We start from the raw sequence: 12,671 nt of genomic DNA on the forward strand, positions 1-12,671 counted from the left end.
AAATTTAACGTTATGGAAGTTGACTGTTGGAATTTCGTTTTTTGAACAGTACCCATTTGGAAACCTGAGAATGTAATGTTGACCGAATTTTGAACTGACGGAGAAAATGTTGCGACAAAGTTACAGAGAATTGGCTCATTAGGCAGAAAAATTGTGGGACTTTTGAAATGACGTATTTGAGGGTCCAAAATCCCCAATAAAATTCGTTTGAAATGATTCCTGCGATTTTTACATAAGAGTGCTCACCCTTAATTTCACCATTGTATTTGTTTTTAGGGTAATTTGAATCAGAGCTATTTGACAGAGCTATTTTTTATCAGAACTCCAATTTGACCTTTGATCTATCATAACTCGGGAAAAAATTAAGATATTTATTTGCGGTTTGTGCCAAAATTCTTAGTTTATAATGTTCTTTCCAATGAGGAATCCTAAGGTAGGGGCTACAGCTTGAAAAAAACTGGGGGCTCTCCGCTCTCACCTGCCCTGAGAGAGGGGCTAAGAATTGAAATATGGCAATGCCTTGAGAGCAAAAATGAATACGTCTTATATCAACTGAGTTCTTTTAAGATTTTTCATAACCTCTGGTGCACCCTTATTAAATGAATATGCACACGTAAAATCGTAAAATAATAAAGCCCTTCTTCAGTAAAAATGCAGTGTCTGGAAGGTTAGAATTTGCGCCGTAAACCAAGAAAAATGTGATAGATGTTAATGTTTAGATGATTGAAGGGAAAATCATCGCCACACGAATTCCTGCAATAAGCCATTAAAAACAGTGGGTGCTTAACGATAAAAAAAATGAAAAAGTTCAACTTCTTTTTGGATTGAAGAGCGTTCCAGTATTTAATATCAGCAACAGAAAATTAGATGTGCGACGTTTTCCTGAGTTTGCTGATCTCAAACAGTGAATGCAAAAATATAAGATGAAGAATGACGACAACAATTGAGAAGACATAAATGCCTTGATAAACATGTGTCATGCTGTCTGGTTTCAAAAGCATTTTGGAAGACGTTTGGTTCTGCCGTAAGATTGGTTACCTATCAATACCAATTTGGAAAGCTAATAATGAAAGATATTTTCTTCAAAACAGAGGACATCATTTTTAAGGGAAGTATCATTATCTTTTGTGGTACACCCTTATTTCAGAATTATAAAATTGGTGAGAAATGACACTGCACACTCCTTATGGGAATGTGCACCACGATCAATTTCCATTTTTTTTTTATTGCATTAAATTCGTTTTTGGATACTGATCAAAAGGCATCATTGCACCCACTTTCTACGAGGCACCTTTTTTACAGTACTTCGCACAGTCCGCGCTGGAATTTTTGATAATTACTTGAATAAGTGAGGCCAGCGCAGCGCGGCGATTTCACAAGGAAAACCCAAGCCCGTGATCGGTAAGGAAAAGAGTGGGAGAGGGAAAGAACCTGATTTGGACGGTGAAACGAAAAGGCGTACGGAATCCGAGATAAGACTGCCTGGTTCTCCTCGTTTTCAGCGTGTGCTAAAAGATAGATATCGCGTCGCTGGCTTCACTCAAGTAATACAAATGTATTAAAATTGTGTAATTGAAACTTCCACCATAGACTGTGCGAAAACAATAAATGCCTCGTTGAAAGTTGGCGCAGTGATGACTTTTGATGAGCATCCAAAAACGTATTTAAGTAATGCATTAAAAAAATTAGAAATCGATCGTGGTGCACATCCCCATAAGGAGTATGCGGGATCCTCACTGCTGGTCATTACTCCGACAGTAAAAATCGATAAAACACACATGAAAAAAAGGTTTGAGAGTTAGAGCCATACAAAGAGTGAGATAATAACTATCGAGTTGAAAGATCGTCGAATATGTGAGTGTATTGGCCAAATTTAAAACGTACCTATAGCACGAAATGATAATTCATGCAAGTAGCAAAAATACCTACCTAGTAAAATTTGCCTATCCTTGAAGGTTTAAAAATGGAAATAATGACAAATTAGACCTCCATTTAAAATACTCTTTAGTTTGCAAATTTTGTGGATTCACTTATAAGAAATTAAAATGGTGTGATGGACGATTGTGTGACGTTATGTCCAAATCTTGTCGCGAGAATTACGTTGCGAGAATCTCAGCATTTTTTTTTTTTTTGGTTGAATTAAGAATTTTTTCTTTTGTACTGTGTTTATGATAGATATTAAAGTTGAAACGAAATTTAACAGTCCGTGTCAGGGCCGGATTTACCAACTTACCGCCCATTGGCCGCCTGTTTTTGCCGCCCCCTTCTCATTCGTTTTAAAACATCAATGAAAACCATCAAATGAACGTGCCAGCGGGGGAGGGGTGCATAAGACGCGTTTACTCGTGTTGAACACTTTTTTTGGGAAAGCCCTGTCAACACTACTAGCAAAAGTTAAGTTTCGTAAACCTATCTTTGTCCGACAAGGCCTTATTCCATTCATAAGAAATGAACGAAAAAATTTTGAAAGAAAAAACATAAATGTAGATTAATGATTTTAACTCCCGTCGCCTCGCCGCGCAGATCGCACCGTGTTTGGCGCAATGCGTGAAGTATTCACGCAGTCTTGCAGGCGTTATGCTTTTCATGCTGATCGCACTGTGTTTGCCGCAATGCGTGCAGTATTCATGCATTCTTGTAGGCGCTATCCGTTTCACACTGATACCGCAATGACCGTACTGTGTTTGATGCAATGCGTGAAGTATTCGTGCAGTCTTGTAGGCGCTAATATGTGTTACATGCTGATCGCCGCGCCGAGGGCTTCTCCTTTTCATCTCAAGTCCTCGTCATCATTTTCTCATTAAGTCGCGTCGTTCCAGGCCAAATTGCGTATATGTTTAGTTTCTCTCTTAACTCGACCGATTAAAAGTTGCTGTGTCTTTTATCACTGAAAGACGACAAAAGTAGAAGTTACTATACCCTCAGAAAATGAGAGATTTCGTCGCCTTTTCTCGTTTATAATTTTTTTCTCAAAATCCGAATTTATTTTATATCTACATTTAAAAAAATTGCAAAATTTGCCGCCCCCTATAGATTTGCCGCCATGGGCCGCGGCCTATGTGGCCATGCCCTTAATCCGGCCCTGGTCCGTGTCAAGTATAAGGTATCACGTTTTGTTTAAGTCACCAAAAATCCACGGGCCCCGCAGTAGAATGGCATCACTTAGTGAATGGTGAAAACCGTAACAGATAGAGCCAGTACAATGTTCATTGCAGTAAAATTATATGAGCCATTTCACCAATGGATATAAAGTGTGGGATGCGCAGAGGAAAATGTTTGTCTGAAGTAGAGTGAAGTAATTGTTGATGAGACAGAGAACCTAGACCTGTGTTAAAGTGCTCTGTGAATGTGGTGAATGAGATAAAAAACTGATGCATCTGACTTTGAGTCAAAATCAAATCACATGCAAGAAAAACTGATGCATCTAAGTCAAAATCAGAACTTCATGAGGAGCCACAAGCGTCAACTAAGATAAATAAAAGCTCAGAATATGGATGTCTACCTCTAGGGAAGAAAATAGGGTGTTGTCGAGATCCATGTGGAGACTGTCATGAGAAGATAGAATCCCTATGGATGGGTTAAGCTTACCTTTTGAACGAGTAATAAAAGATGATATATCCACTGGGAGGAGGAAATCCTGGAAAAATGAATGGTTGCTCTTGTGGTTTGATTTTCGATCAGCCATAGGTAAAGCGTGGAAAGTGAAAAATGAAATTTTGCATGAGTCATATATGTTCGTCGGCAAGATATATGTACATTACATAATATCGAGATTTGTAGTAAAATTTCGTGAGACCAAAAATTAGTCAATGAGAAACTGATGAATCTGAAAATTAGTTGATAGGAAACCGATAAATCTGGCAATAAAATCAGAATTTTCCTTAAACTTGATACTTTAGTTAACTCTGGAAAACCCAGGAGAAATAAATTGTGAAGAAGAGTTACAGAAATTAAATGTAAGGTGCTAGGAACTCAAACGTAAATGAACGGTGTATCCATAAAACATACACAAACTCTACACGTCGTGGCGTGCGTGAAACAGATGAGAATGTGAACGTAAAATAGAGGGAAACTCTATGATAATCTTGACTTCTGAGCACTTAAATTAAAAACTATCATAAGCACAGTAATGCCATCGACATGACGAAGTTGGAATGGATACCTATACTGAAATAATTTTGAAGAGCGACAGATCACTAAGATTGCATAAGTACCTATTGCAAAGAACTCAAATAGCCACAAAGATCAAAATACATTGATGTTAAGTAGGTATCACTTTTTTAGGGTGCAGATTGTTGAAAGAGTGATTGATGTAAAATATTTTCCTACAGGTAATTAACAGGATGATTTGGGTAATTTCACGATAAGAGGAATAAAACTGAGTTGAGCAGAAAGGAACCAACCCACATTTTGGAAAAAATTGAGTTATGAGTGGTTTTGAACTCAACCACTGCTCTACTATCTACCGCCAAAAATTCAAAGTTCTTGTTGGAGCAAATTTTGCAGAAATTGAACATGAAGTTTAACTTTTACATGGAGTCTTATGCAGGAGCTAAACTTTAAGCCTTTTTTTCTCGGTTCGATCCCATTGTGGCTTGTGGTTTCTTTCTGTTTAACTCTGTCCAATAGTCGTGTCGCCGCGGGTTATAAATGAAATAGGGTAAAACGATTGAAAACCAAGTTGATAAATAAATAGGAATGATGTCGTCCCTGAACTTATCTACGCTAAAAAATATGATAAATCATTATTATTATTACTCTATATAAAGCTGCCGTTACCACTCACTCTGCCCCCCCTAGATAAAAATTGGCCGAAGCGATTTCCTTTAAAATTGGTACACGCTTAGCTATTGTAATGAGGAGTTGATTAAAATTATTCCCATTCAAATCCGCTGCCTAGGACGCCCGCAAGAGCGAAAAGTTATTTCTCCGTATAGTATTACATTGGAGATATGCGGTTGTTTAAGCGCAGCGCGCCGAACAGGTTCAATCCTGTTGCGTGACGTCACTGCCTTATAGACGAAATGTAAGGTTTTAAGAGGTATTTTTCGACGAATGTTTGTGGAAATTGGTAAGCGGGGGTATTTTTCAACGGGGATCTCGAATTTTTGGTCAGATTTTCAAAATCTCAAAATCCAAGATGGCGGCCGTGGCCTAAAATGCTAAGTCGGCTCCTGTTTGATCGATTTTCGTGAAACTCGGTATCCACCGGTATTTTTCGACGAGAAGCTCGAATTTTTGGTCGGATTCTCAAAATCTCAAAATCCAAGATGGCGGTCGTGGCCTAAAATGCTAAGTTGGCTCCTGCTTGCTCGATTCTCGTGAAACTCAGTATCCGGGGGTATTTTTCAACGGAAAACTCGAATTTTTGGTCAGATTTTCAAAATTTCCAAATCCAAGATGGCGGCCGTGGCCTAAAATGCTAAGTCGGCTCCTGTTCGCTCGATTCTCGTGAAACTCGGTATCCGGGGGTATTTTTCAACGGAAAACTCGAATTTTTGGTCAGATTTTCAAAATCTCAAAATCCAAGATGGCGGCCGTGGCCTAAAATGCTAAGCCGGCTCCTGTTATATCGATTTTCGTGAAACTTGGTCTCCGGCGGTATTTTTCAACGGGGACCTCGAATTTTTGGTCGGATTTTCAAAATCTCAAAATCCAAGATGGCGGCCGTGGCCTAAAATGCTAAGTCGGCTCCTGTTGGATCGATTTTCGTGAAACTCGATATTAGGGGGTATATTTCGACGGGAAATTAGAATTTAAGGTCCGATTTTCAAAATTCAAAAATCCAAGATGACGAACGTGGTCTAAATTGCTATCTAGGCTTCCGATCCATCGATTTTTGTGAAATTCGGTATTAGGAGGTGTATTTCGACGGAAAACTCGCATTTTTGGTCGGATTTTCATTATTTCCAAATCCAAGATGGCGGCCTCGCACGAAAACGCGGTCCGGACTCCTAGAACATCAATTTCTGTAAAACTTGGTGAAAAAGAAGATTAAGATAGATGTCGTCTCCTCATCAATAATAAAAACTGTGCGGGGCGGTGGCGGCTCGCGGAGCGAGTCGCAAGTTCATCGCGAAGCGAGGAGGGGGTCCAGGGGCACTCCCGGCTAGGCGTGACAGCTCGCAAGGCGAGCTAATCACGGCTAGTATTTAATAAAATGAGACTTTAAAGGCCGAAAATGTCCGGTCGGTTATGCGTCCCCAACCTCGATTTTGAAGCAAAAGAGCAACTTGCTGTAGTAAATCAGTGCTGATCACGGATTCTTTGGCATTATTTACAGCAAAGAGACTCAAATGTTCAAGAAAATTGGCAGTTTGAACTGAAATGTTCATTTTTAAGCGAGAAAAGTTATTATAAAGAATGTCGCCACATTTGGCAACATATTTTTGCAGTTGTATTAAATGCAGTGTTTATCTCGCCAGATGGAACCAGGAGTTTCAAAACTGTCATCTAACTATTCGATGAAGTCTTCTTGACCAAACCATTACTAATAAGTAGGCTTTTTCTTCAATGCAAACTTTAAGTGTTATAAAAATCAGTGATTTTTAGGTCTATAGCACTAATTACACACCACACGAAATCTTCAATTTAAAATTATTAAACGGTCAGGAAGTCCCCAAAGTTTAGAAAACTTTTCAGGCAGCATTAATTGCACCTCACATCTCAAGAATTGCCAAGTTTCATCTTTTATTTCACATTTTCAAGAGTCAGTTACATAACCGAGGAGTGGATAGCTGCGATTCAATGGCTTGTTTATCAATCACTATAACTTTGTACTGAATCAAAATAGTTCGTGCCAGAGCTGGAAAGAGGAAGATTATTAGGTATCTTTAAAATGAGGTAATGAAGTCTTGTCAAGATTGGTGCACTTTTATTTTTAAGGTGTTGCACATTTTAGCTACTCCAGTTATTGTGAAATCACCCATTTGTTAACAAAACCTGTGTCTGTTTACAAATTCAAGGAACTGATGGTGAGACCGGGACTCGGAATTCAGCGAGATCAAAATTTGGAGTTCACGTTGAAATTCAAGTCAAAATCTGTCGAGAATTCTATTTGTGATTTGCGATGAATTAATTCGTGCAGATTGTTTTAGAATAAGGTCTAGTGAGGTTTTTCTGGTTTCCCTCATCTTTAGCAACAATTTTTTTTCTTTCTTTTTTTTAGGAGCTTATTGCGCTGACCTGTACTGATGTTGTTCCCAGTCAGCATCTATCTATTCATAATGGGATTCATCTTTGAGGGGGTAAATTGAAATATGGCAATGCCGTGGCGATTAATACGTCTTATATAAGCTGAGTTCTCTTTGGATTTTTCATAACCTCTGGTGAACCCTTATTGAATGAATATGAACTGCCAGTGAATTGTTTTTTTTCCAAATATCCCATTTTCCCCACGCTAAGAGGGGGGGGGGGAGCGAGAATTTTTTCCACTCTGCATATTTCCTGAAACTAGGATGAGTCAAGTTTCAGAGAACGCGTTCTTCTCGAAAAAGGGCGGATGCGCGTAGACGCCCTTGTTCCAGAGATTTCCTCAATTAAAGAATACCGTCAAACGGGGCTACTTGGGACGATTTTAGCACAAAAAAGCTTCTCCAAAACGAACCATACATTATTTTGCCAAACTTTTTTGTGCTAAAGGTAGTTCGTTGGTACGCATATCGAATTTTAAAGGAAAAAAAAATTTATGCCCCCCCCTTATATTTTTTTTTTTCGATTTTCGACTGTCCCAAGTTACCCCGATACTCGGGGTAACTTGGGACACGAATGAAAATCAAGTGTTTGGCCCATGTTAGGCTCTTTCAGGGCAACATGGGACAGTAAACTGAATTTTTAAAAAAGTAAATTGAACATTTATCTATAAAATAATACAATTTTGGTAAATTTGAACAAGTCTTCTAAAGAATTAAGTAGGAAACAAAAATGGCATGACAGCCTTGAGGAACTTAAAGCTAATATTGAGGTCAAAACGTTTCAAAGTTATCAACTAAGAGGCACCTATGGCAGTTTGAGTAGGTAGGTACCAACCTTTAGTAGGTAAGTAAAGGTATGCATTAAGAAAAGTATTCTTTCAAAAAATTGCGAACATGTCTGTTAAGGGTTGATTTCGGAATTCCAAATTTTGTTGGCGTCTTACCCTCTTACGCAGAGAAGCACCCTTTCGAATTGCTTTGACAGCTTTCTTCAATGAGTTCTGTGAGAAGTCTCTGTATGTCCGAGAGCCTGATTTTCTTTTGTACGTCCGGACCATGTTTCTTGTAAAATTACGAAATACCTGTCATAAACAGATCAGTACCTACTTAACTGATAAAAACCTGAATATAACCCAGGAAATCTCTTATCTCAAAAGCACGCCAATAGGTCCTCCCTCATAGTCTGTAATGCAAGGTAGAATTGGAAAACATGGAAACGATATCACTAAAAAGGAGAAAATAGGGTGTCCCATGTTACCCAGCGATTCCTAGTTTTTTGGTTTTTTGGAAATTTTGGGGATGACAACGAAAATTTTTGTAAAACTGAAGCAGACCCCATCAACAGAGGCACATTTGTGACTTACTCACATATAAGAAGTTTGCATGTGGTGGAAAGGTACTGAGATCCCCAGGAAAGTATAACGGTGTTCAAATATGACGAAAAAATATTAAAGAGACAAATATTTTTTTTAAAATACTTATTTGGGTTTCAAAAGGACTACGTGCAAAACGGGCCATTTGGGGCTCGGGGCGGATACCTTTGAGACTTGCCCTATTCATTCACCTAACAATGCCCCATCTTTTCCCAAAGTTTCAAGCCCCCCAAAAATTTTGGGGAGACGCGGCGGGGGGTCAAAGTTAAAAACCGGCAAAATTTTCGCGAATTTATTACTCGAAAACCAAGAAGTTTTGGAAAACGCGGTTTAAACGAGCGTATTCAGCGTGACGAGAGCTTTCAGAAAATGTATAACATCATAGGGTTTTGTCAATTTCAGCTCGAGTTATCGCCTCCGAAGCGCCGGAACGCTCAAAAAAGACCCCTTATTTTTTCACGTTTGGGCCGATTTAAAAAAAAGCCATTTTTTTATTTTGATGAAAAACTGATATGTTGTTCCTGACTCTCTGTAGCCCCTCTGACTCTTTACCGCATGCTGGGGAAATGTTTTGGTCGCGAGTTATAAGAGCGGAAAGGAGCGAAGGTCGGGAAAATCGGCTATTTTAAACTGCGCGCGGCGACGGATCAGGAGACATGTGGCAACAATGCGAGGTCGGCAGAGGAGTGTGATTCGCCGAACTGAGTGGGAGGGGACGTTTTCCCTCCGATCAACGCCGCGCGCGCAGTTTAAAATAGCCGATTTTCCCGACTTTCGCTCCTTTCCGCTCTTATAACTCGCGACCAAAACATTTCCCCAGCATGCGGTAAAGAGTCAGAGGGGCTACAGAGAGTCAGGAACAACATATCAGTTTTTCATCAAAATAAAAAAATGGCTTTTTTTTAAATCGGCCCAAACGTGAAAAAATAAGGGGTCTTTTTTGAGCGTTCCGGCGCTTCGGAGGCGATAACTCGAGCTGAAATTGACAAAACCCTATGATGTTATACATTTTCTGAAAGCTCTCGTCACGCTGAATACGCTCGTTTAAACCGCGTTTTCCAAAACTTCTTGGTTTTCGAGTAATAAATTCGCGAAAATTTTGCCGGTTTTTAACTTTGACCCCCCGCCGCGTCTCCCCAAAATTTTTGGGGGGCTTGAAACTTTGGGAAAAGATGGGGCATTGTTAGGTGAATGAATAGGGCAAGTCTCAAAGGTATCCGCCCCGAGCCCCAAATGGCCCGTTTTGCACGTAGTCCTTCTTCTTGGTCATGAACAGCCATGCCGGAGTAATGTAGAATGAGGTTATGGCATCAGAAGAACAAAAATAAACATTACAGTGCTACCACACACAACAACGCGAAAATTCCCTCGAGTGTCCCATGTTAGCCTGTAGTCCCAAGTAGCCCCGTTTGACGGTAGAATATTTGTTGCAGACGCGCGGCTTCGTTTTAGTGATAAAATTATTCCAACCATTCTTATTGTTAGTTGGGTTCGGCTATTTGATGTAAATACGTACAACTCTTCAATGATTTTGTAAATGGAATCTAGCTTTAACATGGTCACAGCTTGAGTTAGAGCTAGGGTGAGGTATTACCACCAGGATAGTATTTCGGGTTACACCTCAACCCAGGACCCCTATAAGCAGTCGCTGACGTATCTTACCTGCTGCTATAGGATGCTACTACTACAGGGAGATACATGTTAACCCTTAGATAACGAACCGGGTCTACGAGACCCGGCGGCTCCTTATTTTCCGCACTACGGCAGATGGGACTTAATGATATTTATACTTTGTTTTTTATAACCAAGGTCCTAAATTCTCCTTCCACCTATAAACTGCATCCCCCTCCCCCTCTCCCCAGTCCCCTCAGATCTAGGAGCCTCTCATTATAAACACATTTTCATATCATTTTCGAGATTTTGAGGAAGGTACATTGAAGAAACATTATTACCCCTAAAAGTATATTTGAATTTTGAGAGGAAGGAGCTACCTTAACAACCCCTACCCCTCCCCCTCCTTCCAGTAGCCAAAAAAATTAGTTCTTTCCGATTTGTTTCTTTCAAAGTTTTACACTTAGAAGGTTCATTTTGTTAATTTCATGCAAAGAAAAGTCTAAAATGTATTGTTGTTATTTAATAAATACTTCTACATTATTTCAAATTTTTCGACAAGTTAGAGCAAATTTTGGATATTGCAGTGAATATAGTAAGATGAGCGCAGGACAAAATTTCTTGTGAAGTTTTTAACAGTTTTCCTAAGGTGTTGCTGTAACTGTTACTTACCTTACATATTATTCTTATAATTTTAAGTGATTCTTATGATAAGGTGAATATGTAAAGGCGTTATCTTTTACTTGTAAGAAAATATTGCATGGTGCTTTGACAGTGCTTAGACAGTATATTACCTCCATGACCACTTCTCAGCTACAACAATTACAGCAAAAACTCGGAATAATCATCAGAAACTTCACAAGAAATTTTGTCCCACGTTCATCTTACTATTCACTGTAATATCCAAAATTTGCTCTAACTTGTCGAAAAATTTGAAATAATGTAGAAGTATTTAATAAATAACAACAATAAATTTTAGACTTTTCTTTTCACGAAATTAACAAAATGAACCTTCTAAGTGTAAAACTTTGAAAGAAACAAATCGGAAAGTACTAATATTCTTGGCTACCAGGAGGGGGAGGGGTAGGAGTTGTTAAGGTGGCTCCTCCCTCTCAAATTCAAATATACTTTTAGGGGTATAATGTTTCTTCAATGTACCTTCCTTAAAATCTCGAAAATGATATAAAAATGTGTTTATAATGAGAGGCTCCTAGATCTGAGGGGACTGGGGAGGGGAGGGAGAGATTTAGAGGGGGAGGGGGAGGCAGTTTATGGGTGGAAGGAGCATTTAGGACCTTGGTTATAGTAGACAAAGTATAAAAATCATAAAATTCCTCAAAAGCAGAGAAAAAAGCATCACAGCGATCGTGTGGGCATTCGTGTAGGTAAAAACGGTTAGTCATCTGAGGGTTAAGGAACCAGTCTAATGACCCTTTGCAGATAAGAGACCAACAGGATGTCTACAGGTCTCCAAAGTCTGTAATATTCATGACCTGTTACAAATAAGTCTGTAAATATTATTGGCGGTTTCGATAAGTTATAAAAATCGCGGTTTCTGCGTGTCATGACGGATAAAAGCAGCGCATTGTGTTAAACAAAGAAGTATCATCAATGTAGTTACTGCTTATCTCCTTAGGCCACGGATACTGCTCGCAAGAGAGCACCATGGTTGTGAATCAGAAACAATCAATTCAATCTACATAAGCCAGTATCACAAAATCAAAGTAGAACCCTCGAAGTGGCGCATACACATGACCCAAGTGACCCTCAAAGATTCTCGGGCCAAGAATCTTCCACCAGCCGCATCGATGCACCACATTGAGAGCTCCACTTTGATCGTCTGATACCGGCTATAGGCTATTCAAAAAGTAGTCTGACAAATGCAACAACTTCAAAAGTAAGCTAGGTAAAGGCTTTTTTTTGGTTTTGCTTGAAAGACAGGCCATACGGCTTTCTAATGAGACTCTGGTCCATTCACTTCATTGAAAATAAAAAAGTTACGTAGGTTCGAGAAGCAAGTGTTGCGTTTCCGCCTACGAATTTTAACAATTGGATCTTCGTTTTGCTCACCAAAATTGGTCTACCGTTCGATGCGCTGTTACGCCTAAAACAACCTGACAACTTTAAGAACAACTTGGCGACATTTGGCTTTAGTCTGCATCCCACTAGGAGAATCAAGGATACAAAGGGCGATTAGTCTATGGCGTCCGACCGCACCTCGAAAATCGGAGGATTCCGCCTTGTGGAAGACAACCCCTCGGCGCGCGCATGTATCGCAGTTACTCCGTGATTATTATTTTCCTCAACATGTAGGAAGACAGTGATTTGGTAAAATAACATACTTTTGTGACTATCGGACATTTCCAGATTAAAACATGAAACTTGTCAGAAATGTCAATCAGCTAAAAGCATGAGCAGACTTTCATGACATTGTCAGACAGGTGGTTCATGAATACAATTGAAATAGATTAGAAGAAGAATATTAACAAGCAAC

This window comes from Bemisia tabaci, chromosome 1 (genome assembly GCF_918797505.1).
Source record: "Bemisia tabaci chromosome 1, PGI_BMITA_v3".
In the NCBI taxonomy this organism is placed as follows: Eukaryota; Metazoa; Arthropoda; class Insecta; order Hemiptera; family Aleyrodidae; genus Bemisia; species Bemisia tabaci.